This window comes from Sus scrofa, chromosome 7 (genome assembly GCF_000003025.6).
Source record: "Sus scrofa isolate TJ Tabasco breed Duroc chromosome 7, Sscrofa11.1, whole genome shotgun sequence".
Classification (NCBI taxonomy): domain Eukaryota; kingdom Metazoa; phylum Chordata; class Mammalia; order Artiodactyla; family Suidae; genus Sus; species Sus scrofa.
This window is the reverse complement of record NC_010449.5, coordinates 17,670,644-17,690,337: the sequence shown is the minus strand read 5'-3', so window position 1 is coordinate 17,690,337 and position 19,694 is coordinate 17,670,644. Positions and strand designations below refer to the sequence as shown.

At 37.7% G+C, this 19,694-nt stretch overlaps 1 long non-coding RNA gene across 1 annotated transcript in view; it reads right to left on the bottom strand.

Moving 5' to 3' along the window:
• The window catches only part of LOC106504342, a 629,832-nt gene that overhangs the window by 568,263 nt on the left and 41,875 nt on the right, over positions 1–19,694 (bottom strand). The gene's annotated exons all lie outside the window — the stretch shown is intronic.

Below are 19,694 nucleotides of genomic sequence, written 5' to 3'. Positions count from 1 at the left end.
GATAATTTTTAAAATGGAGTTGGTGATAGAAACACCCTTTTAAATGCCTCAGTAAAATGTCCCATATAACACAAATGATGACTCTTTGAACAAATACAGTCACTTTTCTCTTTAGTCACTCTCATGGTGAAAACATTTTCTTCCTAGACAAAATATAGTATTTTGGATACTTGTAAAATTGAAATAAATAAAACAGGGTATAGTCTTATCATCTTTGCTTTTCAAAATCAGATATAACAAAGCCCATACTCTATTCCTGCTTGTCAAAGTCTCACTATAATGGGAATACATTTGTGTAAGTACAATTACACAGAGCTACTAATTTTTAACTACCACTTACTGAGCACATATAAGCCACATATTGATGTGTAAGCACTTTACTTTCTCAATTATTAAAACACAGTGATATACTGATTTTCTCCTTTTTTTTTTTTTTTTTTTTTAACGTGCCCACCTATTCATTGTGAGAACAACCATTTAGAAAACACAACCTATAACCAACCAGAGAAGCTGGTTCGGAGAAAATGAAGGAAGAGTGAAACACATGTTAAGGAAGCAGAAATGTCTTGGAGTTCCCGCCATGGCGCAGTGGTTAACAAATCCGACTAGGAACCATGAGGTTGCAGGTTCGATCCCGCCCTTGCTCAGTGTGTTAACGATCCGGCGTTGCCCGGAGCTGTGGTGTAGGTCACAGACTCGGCTCGGATCCTGCGTTGCTGTGGCTCTAGCGTAGGCTGGCGGCTACAGCTCCGATTGGACCCCTAGCCTGGAAACCTCCATATGCCGCGGGAGCGGCCCAAGAAATAGCAAAAAGACAAAAAAAGAAAAAAGAAAAAAAAAAAATGTCTTGACAGTAAGTTACTAGAAAGATCACACAAGTGAGATGGAGAAAACTGTCAAATTCTAGACCAGTTTCAATTTCTGGGGTTTTCCTGTTTCATTTGAGTTCAGTTTATATACACCCTTACCTTAAAAACATCACATTAAAAATAGTGTATCAAATGTGTATGTCCTTGATGACAGAGTTTGGGGAGGGAGAAATGAAGGGTACAGTTTTAATCTTAAAGACGTTTGAGTGAGCCTCAGTTCCTCACAATAAAAATACCTATGTACAACAATAATTATACTGATGATCTATGACTGGCAGATATTTGTAAAGGTAAAATGATATTAACCACATTTTAAGCAATGTTGGATTAGACATGGTATCTTTCCAATGTAAATATTATAGATAAAATGTCTACTTTTTAGAACATCCAGCCTTTCTTTTTCTCCTAGGATGTTTATACCTGTAAACTCTAACCATGTAAGAGAATTTTTTTTTGTTTCCAAAGGGCATATAGTCTCAGCTTTTTATCAGCTACCGTCGTGTTTCATGATAGCTAACCAAGCATTTTTTTCTCTTTTAATAGAAGCAAAAGCAATAAAGTTTTCATTGATGAGATTAATACAAAATGCTTAAGTAGTAAATCAAACAATGTAATATTAATTAGTAAAAATTAATGCCTCAGTCAATTTATAATTTTGAAATAATTGAGTTATTTTGTTTTCACTAATTTTAGAGATTTTACACTTCCAAATGTAACTGAAAAAAAAAAAGAAAGAAAGAATGAAAGCATATAGCTTTTTCATATGGTGAAAGACTAGTCTGGTTTTGTTCATTTTCTGTTTTTTTCTTCTATGCACCTTACAGGACTTCTATAAGTTCACGGACAGTTTTAGGCTGCATATGTATAAAACAGTGAAGAATGAAATCTAGAATATAATGTAGCTTTTACGACACTAGTTCAGGTAATTCAATATCTTAGTGCTTATTCTGTGGCTGCTAGAAACCTAATGCTATGGGAAAGGTATGCTGAGTAGAGAATACTTTAACCATACTAGGAGGTCTGCATTAGGCTAGTCTTTTGATATATTTTGAAATACTATTCTGGTCTGTTATATGACCTGTTTTATGATTCATATGCTTTTAAAATACATACATTATCAATATATATGAGCAATCTTACTGTTTTGTTCATAGTATAGTCCCATATACTGGCTAATATTTTGCCTACTTTATTAAGATAAAAATATGTTAAAATTTTCCATGGTATTTCTAGATCTGTCAATTTCCTTAATTTGAGGTTTGTTTTCTGCTTTGTGCATTTCAAGGTTCTATTATTATCTACATATTATTTATTTTTACACCGTTTTGCTTCTATTAGAATTTTCATTTTATTAGAATGAAATAATTGTCCTATTGAAGGCCTTTGCTTTAAATTCTACTTTGCTATTAGTACGCAGCAGAAACTTTTTTGATTAGCCTTTGAGTGTTAAAAGCTCCTTAATTTTAACTTTTCTATGCCATTTTTTTTTCACTTATACCCCCAAAACCAGTATACAGTTGTCCCCCTGAATTGAAAGGGGACTGGTTCCCAGACCCTCCTCCCCCGTTCTCCCCTGACACCAAAAATCTGTGGATGTTCAAGTCCATTACATAAAATGGTGAGAACAGTAGGCCCTAGGTATCTCTGGTTCTACATGTGTACATTCAGCCAGCTGTGGATTGAATCCATCCGTAGATGCTAAACCCACAGATAGGGGAAGGACCAATTCTATAGGTAGACTGTGTTCAATCTAATATTTTATTGAGAGCATTTAACCTTCTTAACATGATGTGATGAATTCTATGTATACTATCTCATTTTCTATTTTTGACTTATGCCTTGATAGGTTTTTGTTTTCTCATTGCTTTTCTACATTCCTGTGGACCAAAGAAGTTAGCAGCAGCAGCTGCAGCAGCAGCATTATCATCGTCATCGTCATCATTTTCCCCTTTGCTGGTTTGGTAACTCTTCCTTCAGCAATTATTATTTAACATGCAGAACTATGAATTTTTTTAACCAAATCTAAAGATGTGAGCATGTTTTAAGTAGCTCTAATGCTCAACTTTATACTTGTCTAAAATGTTAAATTTTAAAAATTTCATAATATTTTTGCAATTAGTTTATTCTATTTATTCACATATTTTGTCATTATTTTCTTACATATTCCTCTTTTACTTTCAATAAAGGAATGTCACAGTCATTGTTTTAATGAGGGTATGGAGTAATAGATAAATACTCTTAGCCTTATATAACTGAAGGTATATTTATTACAACCTCATTAAATAGTATGTTAGCGAGGTATATAATTTATATATAAAATGATATTCCTTTAGGATCATGAAGGCATTATTCCATGTTCTTCTAACAGTTATTATAGCTGCTGAGAGGTCTCCCATCACATCTTTCTCTTCCAACTATCAACTCTCTTCCTTATCCTTGATATACTACAGTTTCATTAAGGCAGGTATGAGTTTGGACTGATTTTTCTTTGTTATGATTGATACTTGGTGGAGATTTTTACTCTGAACTTATGTCTCTCCTCAAGTCAGAAAATTCTTACATTTTTATTTTTTAAGTTTATTTATTTATTTATGTTTTGCTTTTTGGGGCCACGGCATATGGAGGTTCCCATACTAGGGGTCGAATAGGAGTTACAGCTGCCAGCCTCCGCCACAGCTAGAGCAACGCAGGATCGAGCAGCGTCTGAGACCTACACCACAACTCATGGCAACATCAGATCTTTAACCCACTGAGCAGGGCCAGGAATTGAACCTGCAACCTCATGGTTCCTAGTCAGATTTGTTTCCGCTGCGCCATGATGGGAACTCCCTCTTAACACTTTTTTTTTTTTTGTCTTTTTTTTTGTTGTTGTTGTTATTGTTGTTGTTGCTATTTCTTGGGCCGCTCCCGCAACGTATGGAGATTCCCAGGCTAGGGGTCTAATTGGAGCTGTAGCCACCAGCCTACGCCAGAGCCACAGCAATGCGGGATCCGAGCCGCGTCTGCAACCTACACCACAGCTCAGGGCAACGCCGGATCGTTAACCCACTGAGCAAGGGCAGGGTCCGAACCCGTCACCTCATGGTTCCTAGTTGGATTTGTTAACCGCTGCGCCACGACGGGAACTCCCCTCTTAACATTTTTAAATATATCCTCTCAGGCATTTCTTCAGTTCTCTCCTGGAACACCTATAACTATATTAAATTATCTCTTTTTTTTTTTTTTTTTTTTTGTCTTTTTAGGGCCGCACCCGCGGCATATGGAGGTTCCCAGGCTAGGGGTCTAATCTGAGCTGTAGCTGCCGGCCTATGCCACTGCCACAGAAACACCAGATCCGAGCCATGTCTGAGACCTACACCACAGCTCCCGGCAACTCCGGATCCTTGACCCACTGAGCAAGGCCAGGGATCAAACTGGCAAGCTCATGGTTCCCAGTCAGATTCATTTCTGCTGCACCACGACGGGAACTCCCGAGATTCTAAACATACTTATTTTAAAACCACTATTGATATTTTTCTTTTATTTTCATTTAATCTGTCATGAGTTCATTTCCTGCTGCCAAGTGGTGGCTTGGCTCAAGGGTGCCTGGCTGCAAGGCTGTCTGCTTCTTTGTGCCTCTGTAAGAAGCTACGTTACACACATTGTATCCCCAAAAATTAGTATATCAGGGCAATTTTCAACTGCCTTTTCAGTGTCAGGAAGCTCCACACTGGCCCAACAGTGAGACCAGCTCTAGTGCCCCACTTCATGTGAGGGATCATATTTCCTTCTACCCCATGAAATCCACCTCTTTTTGCTTCCAGTCTCAGATCCCAACAGACCTGAAGGTTATTTTGCTCAATATTTTGCATTTCACTCCCTTTCTGGTCTATCAGTACACTTAATACTCTGAAGTTATGCAATTGTATTTTTTACATTTTATCTGCTATTTGCCATATGCTGGATCAAAAAAGGAAGGTCTCAAAGCATGCATTTATAACATCTTAATTAGGTATCAGGAAGTTATAAAATGTCATGCATACCCTTCCCCTTAGCAGTTTGCTAGTTAATTGAGGAGAAAAGATTCTAACATGAAACATTCAAGCATGAAACATTTAGAGAATACAAAACAGATTCTAATACAAATAAAACATACCTATTTATACAAAAAGAATCAGGGAAGACTTTTTGAACGTGGCAGGAGGATTTGAAAGTGTTCTTTAGGAATGAATAACATTTGAATGAACAGGAAATATATGAATTTTAATTCTTTACAGATTCACTTCATTATGAGCCCTGAAGATGTAGTTTATGCACCTTCCATTAGGGGCTTTGAGGACTACAAAGATAGTTTGCTAAATTGTAGATCTGAGTATACAATCAAGTTGGAATACGGAGAGAGATTTTAGGGGAGTCCTAGCAGTTTCATTTAAAAGCTTGTCCCAGTAGTCATTCTACTTTCAAAAGCTGATACAAGAGTTCCATATCTATGTCCTCTAAGAAATATTAAGACTGTAACTACTGTGTTGTTGCCTTTAAAGGAATATTCTTCCAGGAAAGTATTAGCAACAACTAATTGGATCAGTATTGATTCATTTCCCAGAGAAATCCAGTATCTAAAGCTACATGTATCTTACTTCCCCTTGCCTGAGTTTTCAGCTTTAAGCTACTTCATAAACTTTTAATGTCCTAAGAAGAGCCTAAAAATAACCGCATTGTCTAATGCCCTAATAAACCTCTGATGCCTGCTAGTCAGGGCCTATCCCAGAGGTTCATCACACATGTCAAGAGCCAGCAAATGAATAGTAACAAGAGGCAGGACATTTAGCGAATAGGCTCACAGTTTATTTAATGCCTCTGTTTTAAGTCTCCCTTATTCATGCTGCACCTAAATCCACCCAGCTATTTTACAAAAATAATAGATATAATTGGCCCTGTGCCTTGTTAGTTCTAATGTTAGCCTGACTCAGACTAATAACATCCTAAGCAAAGAAAATATGTAGCTCTTCTAGTGCACAGAAAAGAACAACTGTAGGTTTCAGCCACAGGCTTTGGCAAGGTCTGCAAATGGATGACTAAATAGGTTCAAAGTAGGTGATGGAAATCAGGAGACAGGAAGATTAACCCACAAGACATGCCTGTTTTCAGTCAGCTTGACTTCCATTTATTGCAACCCTGACATTGGAATAAACCTATTAAATATATTTCAAAATGCAACCACGTGGTAAAACATGATACCCTGCTTTAAAACTTTAATTGAATGCACCTGGTGCAGTTCTTGATCAATTTATGTTAATGCCACACACACACACAAGCAGGACCTAATTACCAATTATGCAATAAAGCTGTTTATAAGAGCAAATGTACTCTCAGTTAAGTCAATGAAATATATACATATATGCATGTGTATAATATGTATGTATGTATATATGTAACATGTATGTATAAATATAAATGTAAATAGAAATACATTTATAAACGTATTATACTTCTTAGCCTTTGTTATAATTGTCAACATGTGTTACTGAATATCAGTTTTAAAAAGTTATCTTCTATGCAGTAATTGGATCCTCCTAAATAATGCAAGGGAGTCTATATATTATATAAAGATCAGGGTCATGGTAAGTCTAAAACAAAGATTCTTTAAAATGCATGAAAAATAATTCTGTTTCTCAAATGGTCATTGACTGAGTCCTCTCATTCTAGATGTGGCTGATGAAGATCTCAAACATTGTTAAGAGACAGAGTTTGGGAGTTCCCGTCGTGGCGCAGTGGTTAACGAATCCGACTAGGAACCATGAGGTTGCGGGTTTGGTCCCTGCCCTTGCTCAGTGGATTAACGATCCGGCGTTGCCGTGAGCTGTGGTGTAGGTTGCAGACGTGGCTCGGATCCCGCGTTGCTGTGGCTCTGGTGTAGGCCGGTGGCTACAGCTCTGATTCAACCCCTAGCCTGGGAACCTCCATATGCCGTGGGAGCGGCCCAAGAAATAGCAACAACAACAACAACAAAAAGACAAAAGACAAAAAAAAAAAAAAAAAAAGAGACAGAGTTTGGAATGAACTCACCCCAATCTACCCACCAAACCTGCCTCTAGGGAGGTGGTATGAAAGCTGAAGGTCAGGAAGCAAAAGGCTAACTTTATGTCCCTGAACTTGACACTATTATTGTCAAAACTAAGGCAACTGCAAATCTGCTTTTTACTTCTCACTACACAACTACTGATGCACTGGAAAGTGAGATCTTTATGATTTACTTCGGGTGAGGGAATTTTGCCCTTGGAACCTGAACTCCGTGGTAGGAGGTACTCTGATTTTAGTTCAGTCTCACAAAAACTTGTTGAGCATCTATCGGCACTGGGAATACAATGATGAACTCAACTAAATCCCTGTCTTCAATGAGCTTACCACTGAAAATATTATCTAACCTACATCTTAATTGTCACTGCATGCTGCATGGTTATTGTCCTTGTCACAGATCACTTCTAGACTTAAACATCAGTGGGTACTGGTTCCAAATTAACCAGTTTTAGCTGTGTGTGTGAGTGGGGGGGAGAGAGTTGAATGAACGTTGCTCCTTAGTCAACAGCACCATTATCAGTCTGTCCAAGGGCTGTATTATGCTCTCCTCTTCATCCACACTTAACTCTAACTCCCATTTCTTTCTCTCATATACATACACCTTCTGATGTCAAATGCATAGCATCCTTTTGCCTCTGTGTTTTCATTTACGTAAATGTAGTGTGTCCTCAATCACATTTCCTCTTATTTCCAGTAAACACTCTTCTGTTTCTTTAGGATCCATGCAAGTTATTTTATACACATACAGTTTGTGACTCCAATGGACATATACCATGAGGCACCACTAACAATATCCAAAATGTTTTACTCATTAATTCCTCTAGTGACAAGCACCTGGATTACCTGCAATTATACACACACACACGCACACACACACACACACGCACCCTCCAATCAAAATCCTCAACCATGTTTACCTGCTATGTGTGAATTTCTTTGGAATATAGAAACTGGTCAAGGCATTAAATGCAGAGAGAAATTTAATGCAGGAATTAAGTGTTTATAAGTCAGTGGAAGGGCTAGAGGAATGAGGACAAGTGAAAGCTCTCTAGACCTAGGAGAATCTAGGGGTCTGAGAAACTAAGCACTGAGCTGGGTGATTCTCAGAAAGACCTCCAGAGGCCATGGTGAAATCTTGTCTGCCAAACACAAGCACTCGCTGATCACTATCATATTAGGCATCTCCTCAACCTTCCAGATCATGAGCAAGTATTACCCATAGTTCAATCCTGGCTAGTAAGTAGACCTTACAGTGAAGAGCATATAAAAAAGAATATATCTTTATTCCACTTTCTAGGTTCATTACCCCTAACTAATTTTTTTCTCTACTTTTAAATTTAGGAGCATTCTCTCCGATGTCTTTTTTTTTTTTTTTTTTTTTTTGGTTTTTAGGGTTGCACCCATGGCATGTGGAATTTCCCAGGCTAGGGGTTGAATCAGAACTACAGCTGCCAGCCACAGCCACAGCCACAGCAATGTCAGATCTGAGCCATATCTGTGACCTACAACACAGCTCATGGCAACACTGGATCCTTAACCCATTGAGTGAGGCCAAGGATGGAACCCACATTCTCATGGATACTAGTTGGACTCATTTCTGCTGTGCCACAACAGGAACTTTCTCCAATTCTGACTCTCATATAGTGTTGGGTTCTTTATTTAATGATTTTTATTTTTTCCATTATAGTTGATTTACAATGTTCTGTCAATTTCTGCGAAGTGACCAAGCCATATATACATACTTTTTCTCACATTACCCTCCGTCATGTTTCATCACAAGTGATTAGATATGGTTCCCTGTGCTATACAGCAAGATCTCATTGCTTATCCACTCCAAATGCAATACTTTGCATCTACTAATCCGAAACTCCCAGTCCATCCCTCTCCCTCCCCCTCCTTGGAAACCACGAGTCTGTTCAAGTCCATGAGTTTGTTTTCTATGGAAAGGTTCATTCATGCTGTATATTAGAGTCAAGATTCCAGATATAAGTGATATACTATGGTATTTGTCTTTCTCTGACTTGCCTCATTTAGTATGAGAGTCTCTAGTTCCATCCAAGTAGGTTAAAATGGCATTATTTTGTTCTTTTTATGGCTGAGTAGTATTCCCTTATGTATATACACCACATCTTCTTAATCCATTCATCTGCGGACGGACATTTAAGTTGTTTACATGTCTTGGCTATTGTGCATAGTGCTACAGTGAATATATGGGTGTACGTATCTTTTTCAAAGAAAGTTTTACAGATGGCCAACAAGCACATGAAAAAATGCTCAACATCACTGATTATTAGAGAAATGCAAATCAAAACTACTATGAGATACCACCTCATACCAGTCAGAATGGCCATCATTAACAACTCAACAAATAACAAAGGCTGGAAAGGGTGTGGAGAAAAGGGTGTCCCCCTACACTGCTGGTGGGAATGTAGCTTGGTACAACCACTATGGAATACAGTATGGAGGTACCTCAGAAAACTAAATATAGAACTACCATATTACCCAGCAATCCCACCCCTGTGCATGTATCTGGACAAGGCTTTCATTGAAAAAGATACATGCACCCGTATATGCATTTTTTTTAATGGGTATGATATATTCTCTTTCTTTGGAGATATTAATCACAGTTCTTTTGAATTTTTCTTCTCTCTGCATTGTTTTGATTAAAAGCATATTTCACATTCTGTTTATTTTGGTTTCTTTTATGTTGGAGGTCTTTCCTTTACATGTGCAGTGGCAATGTCTGTCCATCTTTGTTTTAGAATGAGGCACTCATGTGATGCTTGGAAGGTCCTGGAATGGGAGTACGACTTGTTCTGTGGCAGTCTTCACTGCTAGGTGATCCTCTGACTGTGACACTTCATTAGGAGACACCCCAATGGCATTATCCCTTGGTCTGTTCTCTTGAATCTCCCACCTGGGAAGGAAGACAGTGAGGCAATGGAACTTGGAATGGGTATAATTAGACTGAGACCCCTGGGCTTAGTGGAGACACCAAGCCCAAGAAAAATAGTGAAAGTCAGTCTTCTTTCAGAAAAATGGCTTGTATTCTTACACCTGCCTTTGCTAGGGTCTGATGTCCCAACGCCCAAAGTAGGCCTGTTCATATGGCAAATGTCCATTTCTCTGCTATAGTGGAGGAAGTCTTGGCAGGTGATCTGGAGGTCCAAATGCTTTTGTATTTAAACTTTCATCTTTCTGCCTGGTTACAGCCCCATCGGATTCCCACTTTCAGCAGTAAGTAGGAGCTGTCTTGGGTTCCTGGGCAAGTCCAGGGCTCCGCCACAGTGTCAACATGTTCCTTTTGATTTCCTTCCCCCACCACCTCCTCCTCTTCTACAGGCTTCTCTACATTCTCTGTTCTGTATATAAGCTACTACATGTCTATTCCTTCCCAAGTTTCTAAAATACTTTCTTTTCTCCTGTTGTCTCCCCTCTAGCTCTCTTTGTCCTTGGGAAATTGTGCTTCCTTTATCTTTGTCATGTCATTTCTGTGTTGTTTCAGGAGAAAACAAGATAAATGTTAAGTTCAATTTCTGCCATGCTGGTAGATAATTAGTAAAAATGCTAAATGGCCGCTTTCTGGATGGGAATGCTCTTATATTTTGAAATATAAGCTTGAGATAAAAATGAATGAATATCGATCTCTGTCTAGGTATCCATCCATCCATTCAATTTTTTTTAAGTTCAGTACTTATATTGTGGGTTTTTTTTATGATTTCCACTTCAATATAATTGAATGTCAATGCCATTTTCAACTTCTTTGAGTAAAATATATTGATATCTGCTCCAATATCTGAGAACAAGCATTTTCAAATGTGTATATCATGAAGAAAAAAGTGCTGGAATAAGTTTCTTAGGCATCCAGGTTCTTCTCATTTAAATATCATAAGCATGGTGACAAACTTGATCAGAAGTCTATTTTGAACTGGGAGTCTGCCTTTGTCACACATGGATGTGCTAAAATCTCACAAATACTGTGGGTGAATTTCAAGTTTATATCCAAAGGATTCTTATTTCATCCAAATATTGCTCACACTTCCAAATGTCAATTTCACATACTTCTCTTCTGAATTTGCCACTGAATGCATTATTTTGATTAGTGCTGTCAGGAAGGACCTAAACACATTTCCTTCTTGATTGGTAGCTAACATTCTGCAAGAGATTCTTCATTGGTCCCAGGCTGCTTTGGCACATGCAGGAAAGTGAAAAGAAGTATGGGTTCTAGAGCTTGCTGTCTTTTCTATTCTCTAAACTACTCTTGGCCTCAACTTTAATCATCTGTATAAGAAGGGGCAGGGCTAAATCACTTATGCTAATAGGGTTTGGATATCACAAAAGCACTGATAAGACAACATGGCCATGTCTGTCAATAATGCTTATGATATGGATGCCAGAGTCAAATCCCACTGCTCCACTTATTTAGTTTGTGACTTAATTTTTCTGAGCATAACATATCCTCAGGTAAATTAGGCAACAATAAAAATAATAATTTGGGGGAGTTCCCGTCGTGGCGCAGTGGTTAATGAATCCGACTAGGAAGCATGAGGTTGCGGGTTCAGTCCTTGCCCTTGCTCAGTGGGTTAACGATTTGGTGTTGCCGTGAGCTGTGGTGTAGGTTGCAGACACAGCTCAGATTCCACGTTGCTGTGGCTCTGGCATAGGCCAGTGGCTGCAGCTCCAATTCAACCCCCTAGCCTGGGAACCTCCATATGCCGCAGAAGCGGCCCAAGAAATAGCAAAAAGACAAAAATAATAATAATAATAATAATTTGGGGTTGGTAGATGCAAACTATTATGTCTGGAATGGATAAGGAATGGGATTCTACTGTACAGCACAGGGAACTATATCCAATCTCTTGGGATAGAACACGATAGAAGAGAGTATGAGAAAAAGAATGTATGTATATGTATGACTGGGTCACTATGCTGTATAGCAGAAATTGACAGAACATTGTAAATCAACTATACTCTAATAAAAAAGAAATAATAAAAATTATCACTCGTATGCCTTCATGAGTGTGTAAAAATTAAATGTAGTAAAATTGGTAAGGTGTTTAACTCCTGCTTCAAATTCAGTGAGCACCCAGTCAACAGTAGTACCAGCTATAAAATGCCAACATTACTGCTGTATCAAAATGGTGCACAGGGGTGTGGAGAGAAAACTAATCATACCGTTTATTCATACATCTGACATTTATTGAGCATCTCCTAAGTGCCAGATGTTGTTCTAAGCACTGATATTATAAAATGCCTCCACCCACACAGTTTACTTACATTTTAGTAGGAGACACAGTAAAAATAGGATATGACAGACATAATGGAATAGTTTAACACAACATATAGTGGAAAAGGCCTCAAAGGAAAACGAGGCAGGATAAAGGAAATCAGACGATTGGGGATGATACGTGTCTGTTTACAAAAGGAGGGGACATTTGTGTGGACACTGGAATAGACTCTCCAGATACACGAGGGAAATGAGACCAGAATGTGCAAAGATCCTGCATGTGAGCAAAAGTGTGATGTTAGAAGAAGAGCAAGAAGGCTACATGACTACAGATGGCCAGACGGTAACTACAGGAGATAAGGGAGACATGAAGACAGAGGCTAGAAAGGTAAGACCTTAGAGCGCATGGTAGAGACTTAGGACTTTACTCTCAGTGTGATTAGAAACCATTCGAGCATCATGAGCAAGGAATTAACATGCTCTAAGTTTCAAGCACACCTGGGTTTAAATCTTCTGCAGTAGAGCTGTGAAGCCGCCTGGTTTGTTTCTTGTTCTTGGAAGATTTAAAAGAGATAATGTGGGGAGTTCCCACCGTGGCTCAGTGGAAACTAATTTGACTAGTATCCATGAGGATGCAGGTTCCTTCACTGGCTTTCCAAGTGGGCTAAGGATCTGGTGCTGCGGTGAGCTGTGGTGTAAGTCACAGATGCATCTAGGATCCTGCGTTGCTGTGGCTATGGTGTAGGCCAGCTGCTACAGCTCCAATTTGACCTCTAGCTTGGGAACCTCCATATGCCATGGTTGAAGCCCTAAAAAGACAATAAAATAAAGTAAATAGAATAAAACAGATAATGTGCGTGAAGGCAACAGACAAAGTATTTGACACAAAGGACATGCTCAGTATCCTTAAACAGTAGAAATTCTTCCTTTTTGCATGAAAGTCTTCCTTTTTGCATGAATGTCAACCTGTGCTTTCCCAGCTCCTGACATTAGTTCCACTATAGCCTCCCTTCCCTTCCCTTTTTCCTTTCTTTCCTTTCCTTTCCCTTCCCTTTCCTTGCCGTGCCCTCAGCATGTGGAAGTTCCTGGGCCAAGGATCAAACACTTGCCACAGAAGAAACCTGAGCCACTGAAGTAACTAGGCCAGATCTTTAACTCACTGCACAACAAGAGAACTCCGAGGCCAATCTTTTCAGCAAAGGCATTTTATCCCTTAAAAGACTCCCATAATTACGTAAGAGGAATTATTTACATGGATCTTTACTAACAGGATCCTAGTTGTTAGCTGGTAACTAAGTAATAGGGAACAAGGTTTGCATCGCAATGGATAAGGTGGTAAAGGGAGGTGTGTCTCAAATGGACACAGCAGAGAGGGCCACAGTGAAGAGCATCATGTCTGGTCCTGGTCGGAAAGGGGATTTTAGATAATAGCAGCCTATGTGGGGTGAGGGTCTAATGAATAAGATGTTATCTTTAGACAGCCCCACACTCCAGGCTAGGGTTTGTTTTCTTTGTCCACATTTGAGAAATATATGTCACATGGAGCCACACAGAGAGTAACAGATACGCTCATACACTGGAGGCCAAGACTTCAGAGCAGCTCTTCTCAGGTTCAAGGTTTAACACCCGAGGCTTTCCTGGACTAAGTGTTTCATTTTGCAGAGAGCATTTTCCATTTGATCTTTGCTTCTTATTTCATCATGTATTATGATATTTGTATTGGGCCATTGCCTTTCAATGACTCAGTAAGTGGATATTCAGAGCTGTGGGTTTCTATTCTACCTAAATAATCAGTTGTGAAAATTTAAGGGTAGAATAGGTCTTCCATAAAAAAATATATACTTTCTTATCAATGACTCAAAGGTGGCCTACTTGTCTTGGACATTATTTAGCTTGAATATTATACAATATTTTAAGTGTCAGGGAAAAGTTTTTCTGACACAATTAGACTTGGAATGCTAGTGAAATGTGTAGCCAATTCTAATTATAAAAATGTTCTCAGTATTGGAAGTCCTTTAGCTAGAGCAATCAAACAAAAGAAATAAAAGGTATCTAAATTGGAAGAGAAGAGGTAAAATTGTTACTCTATGCAGATGACATGATACTATATATATAGAAAACCCTAAAGACTCCACACAAAAACTGCTGGAACTAATCAATGAATTCAGCAAAGTAGCATGATATAAGATTAACATTCAGAAATCAATTGTATTTCTGTATACTAACAATTAAATATTAGAAAAAGAATATAAAAATACAAAATGCCTTTTAAAATCACACCCCCAAAAATTAAATACCTAGGAATAAACCTGATTAAAGAGATGAGAGACTTATATACTGAGAACTATAAAACATTAATCAAGGAAATTAAAGAGGATTCAAAGAAATAGAAAGATATTCTATGCTTCTGGATTGGAAGAATTAATATTGTTAAAATGGCCACACCACCCAAAGCAATCTACAGTTTCAATGCAATCCCTTTCAAATTACCCATGAAATTTTTCACAGAACTAGAACAATGCAAAATTGTATATGGAATCATAAAAGACCCACAATCGCCAAAGCAATCCTGAGGGGGGGTAAAAAAGAACAAGCAGGGGCATAACTCTCCCAGACTTTAGACAATATTACAAAGCTACAGTAATCAGGACAGTGTGATACTCATACAAAAACAAACATATAGACCAATGGAACAGAAGAGAAAACCCTGAAATACATGCAAAGACCTATGGTCAATTAATCTTCAACAAAGGAGGGAAGAACATAAAATGGGAAAATGACAGTCTCTTCAGCAAGTGGTGCTTGGAAAACTGGACAGCTGCATGTAAATCAATGGAACTAGAACACACCCTCACACCATGCGCAAAAATAAACACAAAATTTAAACATAAGACAAGACAACATAAAACTCCTAGAAGACAACATAGGCAAAACATTCTCTAACATCAACATTACAAATGTTTTCTTAGGCCAGTCTCCCAAGAAATAAAAATAACAGAAATAAAAACTAAGCAAACTGACAAGCTTTTGCACAACAAAGGAAACTGTAAATAAAATAAATAAATAAATAAAACAAAAAGACAACCTATGGAATGGGAAAAAAATACTTTCAAATGATGCAACTGACAAGGGCTTAATCTCTAAAATATACAAATGACTTATACAACTCAACAGCAAAAAACCCCAACAACCCAATCAAAAAATGGGCAGAAGACCTGAATAGACATTTTCCTACAGAAGATATACAAATGGCCAATAGGCACATAATAAAATGCTCAACATCAATCATTATTAGGGAAATGCAAATCAAAACTACTATGAGTTATTACTGGACACCAGTCAGAATGACCCTCATTAACAAGTCCACAAATAACAAATGCTGAAGAGGATGTGGAGAAAAGGTATGTATCCTCCTTCACTGTTGGTGGGAATGTAAATTGGTACAACCACTATGGCAAAAAGTATAAAGGTACCTCAGAAAACTAAATATAGAGCTACCATATGGCCCAGCAATCCCATTCCTTGGCATATATCTGGATAAAACTTTCACTGAAAAACATACATGCACCCTATATTCACTGCAGCACTATTCACAATAGCCAAGACATGGAAACAACCTAAATGTCCATCAACAGATGCATGGATTAAGTAGATGTGGTATACATACCCTATGGAATGCTACTCAGCCATAAAAAGAACAAAATAATGTCATTTGCAGCAAAAGGGATGGAAATAGAGACTCTCATACTAAGTAAAGTAAGTTAGAAAGAGAAAGACAAATACCATATGATATCATTTATACCTGGAATCTAATATATGGCACAAATGAACCTATCTATTTACAGAACAGAAACAAACTCATGGACTTGAAGCACAGACTTGTGGTTGCCAAGGAGGAGGGGGAGGGAGTGGGATGGACTGGGAGTTTGGGATTAGTAGATGCAAACTACTGCATTTGGAGTGGATAAGCAATGAGATCCTGCTGTATAGCACAGGGAACTATATCTAGTCACTTGTGATGGAACATGAAGAAGGATAATGAGAGAAAAAATATATATACACACATATATATATGGACAGAGCATTGTAAATCAACTATAATAGAAAAAATTACACTTTTAAAGAAAAATCTTTAAATACATACATACATACATAAACAAATAAATAAAATAAAAATGTTCTTTAGGTCAGCTCCATATAGAAATTCATTTTTTATTTCACAGGACATGATTTGGTACCTTGACAGCAGATGTTGTACCATGTTTTAAATTTCCACATAGACCGAAACTCAGCATTGAGTCCCTGGGTCACCAAAGCTGAGAATAGAGAAAAAAATCTGTCCAGACTCAGCCTCAACTCTTGTCTCATCTACATGAAGGGATGGGATGTTTCCACTCTGGCCTCAGAGAGACTCACAACTTAGTGTCCCAATTTATAGCTCTAAACAAACCTATGCTATTCTGGTAGGTATGATAACTATTATATAATAAACTACTCATATAAGAGTGTTAAATGAACACACATGAGACTATAGATGGTATTTCCTTATGAATCATAGGGTCATATTTCCCAAATATCTTCTTTTTGTTATATTTTCACATGGAATTCAATGTTACCTACCTATTGTTAAAATTCTCTCCCAGCTGTACCAATTAAATTTTCAGGGGGTGGTTGCATACCTTTTACTAACATTCCACATGCTTCTCATCCTTTTATGTAATAAGTGGGAAATACATTTTATTTTATTTTATTTTTGTCTTTTTTAGGGCCGCACTCATGGCATATGGAGGTTCCCAGGCTAGGGGTCTAATCAGAGCTGTTGCTGCTGGCCTATGCCAGAGTCACAGCAATACCAGATCTGAGCCACATCTGTGACCTACACCACAGCTCAAGGCAATGCCAGATCCTTTACCCACTGAGTGAGGCCAGGGATCGAACCCACAATCTCATGGTTCGTAGTCAGGTTCGTTTCCTCTGTGCCACAATGGGAACTTCTGGAAAATACATTTTAAATAAATGAGAAAACAGTTTCCATCAAGTAAAATCTTCCTTTATGTTTCCTGCTTCTTACTCTCACCTGAGTTTTATTTACCACTAATTCTTTTTTTTCTCCATTCTGTTTTGAAGCTAACCATTTTAATTATACTCTTGATCTCATAGTTCACCTTCTCAGTGGACTTGTTCCATCAATTACTCTCTATTCCTTTAATTTTTCATTCTTTATCAGATCTTCCTACCCTAAGCTGTAATTAAAGATTTTTCATATTAAAAATGTTATTTTTTCAGTCCTTCCTCCCCATCAAGCTCACCCTCTCCATCTTTTTCCCATCATCTTTATTTACAGTACTTGGAGAAGCCACCTTACCATTTAACTCTGACTCCTCTGCCCATCTATCTCTCTACATCTTTTCTCTCTACCACCTCACAAACTGTTCTTTCAAAAATTACCTTCTACTGTCCAATGACCTCACTTCTTCTCAGAAGTCATACCAACCTTGATTTTTGTCTGCCCCACTCCTTCAACAACTTAAGTATCCACTGATGTGTATTACATATCTGATGATATGCTGGGTCTAGGGAATCAAGAATAACTAAAAGAGTGTCAAACTAGATGGAGCTCATGGTCTAGCAGGGTAAACGAACCTGGACACAAACAGAATACACAAGCCCTTTTCATACTATTTTTTTTTTCTGGTAAAAAAGCAGATGACATTTCCAGAAACTTTATCCTAACAACAACAAAACAAAATAACTTCTATTTATCCAAAGCTATTTTTTGTAAACATCTCTTCAAATGCCCTGTTAAACTGGCAGAAAAGCAAAGGAAACTTTCAAGGCCAGAGAAAATGTGAAAATGTGACTCAAGAGAGGTAAACACACTCTGGAAGTTGTGTTCTCCTTTAGAACTGCCAGATCCTGAACTGTACTGGCAGACAGAAACATAATTAGAAAAAACATGGTACCCAAAGTGGATGTCAGAGCAGCAAAAGCCCTCTCCTCCCTATCTAAACTTTCCCTCCAGTTCCTACAATTCAACATAGTTCTCAAGGACAACGTTCTCAGAAATAACACAGTGGGGAAGCAAAAAAGAATATCAGAAATGAAAGTCATAAATGGCTAAAATATCACCAGTAAAAGTCAGAAGGCCATGAAACAGGATGTTAAAGATGCCAGGAGGTAATAACTTACAACCTAGAATTATATTCCCAGTTAAACTATCTTTCAAATATCATGGCAAAGTAAAAGACATTTAGAGGATTTTATGCCAAAAAAATGTCCGTCACAAATGTTCCTTCTAATGGCCAGTTTAAGAGGACAAAAAAATATGTCAGAAGAAATGGTGAAGAAAGAAAAGTTTAAACATTTGGATAAATACAAACAAACTTCAATAATATAAGCAATAATAACTCTTCTGTAGGGTTAATACAACCAATATTGAATTGAATACTGATAATAATATGGCGTATAAGTCAGAAGGTGGTAGTTACTTTCTGTTTAATTCATTTCTGCTATTATATATTTTTCCTTTGTTTTTGAGATTAATTTACTCTTAGTAGAGGTCCTCTGTTTAAAACTTTGTATCCTAAGTCTTTTGCCCTATAACCAGGATCAGCAAGTATTCTGACTTTAAAAGGGGGTTCTCTCTTTTCTGTATGGCTTCCTATTATCATAAATTGTTTTCCAAAAAGTCTTGGTTGCCACAATAGTTTTCCAGTTTCTTGAAACAGATAAATTAAAAAAAAAATTTCCACCTTACTGGTTATTCTGTGAGAGCCTAGGTCTTGATGAAATTATAACCCAAATATCAAAAACCTCATATTTAATTTTATATTTGTAACTTGAATTCTTAAAAATCACTACCAAAATTATGTGTTTTGCAACCTCAAAACATACAGCTTTCCCTGGTTCAATTACTCCTTTGTTGTTAATATCAGCCTTCATTATAATATTATCCAAACAGAGTGTAAGTTCTTGAAGGCAGGGAAAAATTTTCCTGTGGAAATCTTAGCTGTAGTTCTTAAGGAAGAAGATTTTTATTTTTTTTTATTATTTTATTTTATTTTACTTTACTTTATTTTATTTGCAAGTAAGCAAAGTCTTTATTAAAGGAAAGCAAATACCTCCCAGGGTTGCTGGGACTGGGGGAGAAGAGCCCCTTTCTCTAATGTCCTACAGGGATTTTTGTCTCTTAAAGGTGGGGAGGGTATCAACGTGGGGTCCAGAAAGATGTGGGTTTTTTTTCTCCCCTTGGCCTTGCTCAATTACCCATATCAGTCCTTGTCCAATAGGGTCTTAGAGGTGGAAATGTCATGTAAGTCTCACAGTTTCTTTGCCCTTTTCTTCCCGTAAACTGAGTCCCAGGGGATTAGGGATTAATGTCCATCTAGGCATAGGTCCACTCCCTATAGTAAACAAGGCCTGCAGGGAAGTTACTCCCTGGATCTCTAAACCACAAATGTTAATCAATGGCTATATCAAAGAATGCATCAAAACCCAGGTTCCTCAAATAACCAAAATTATAAATGAAAAAGGAGAAATCA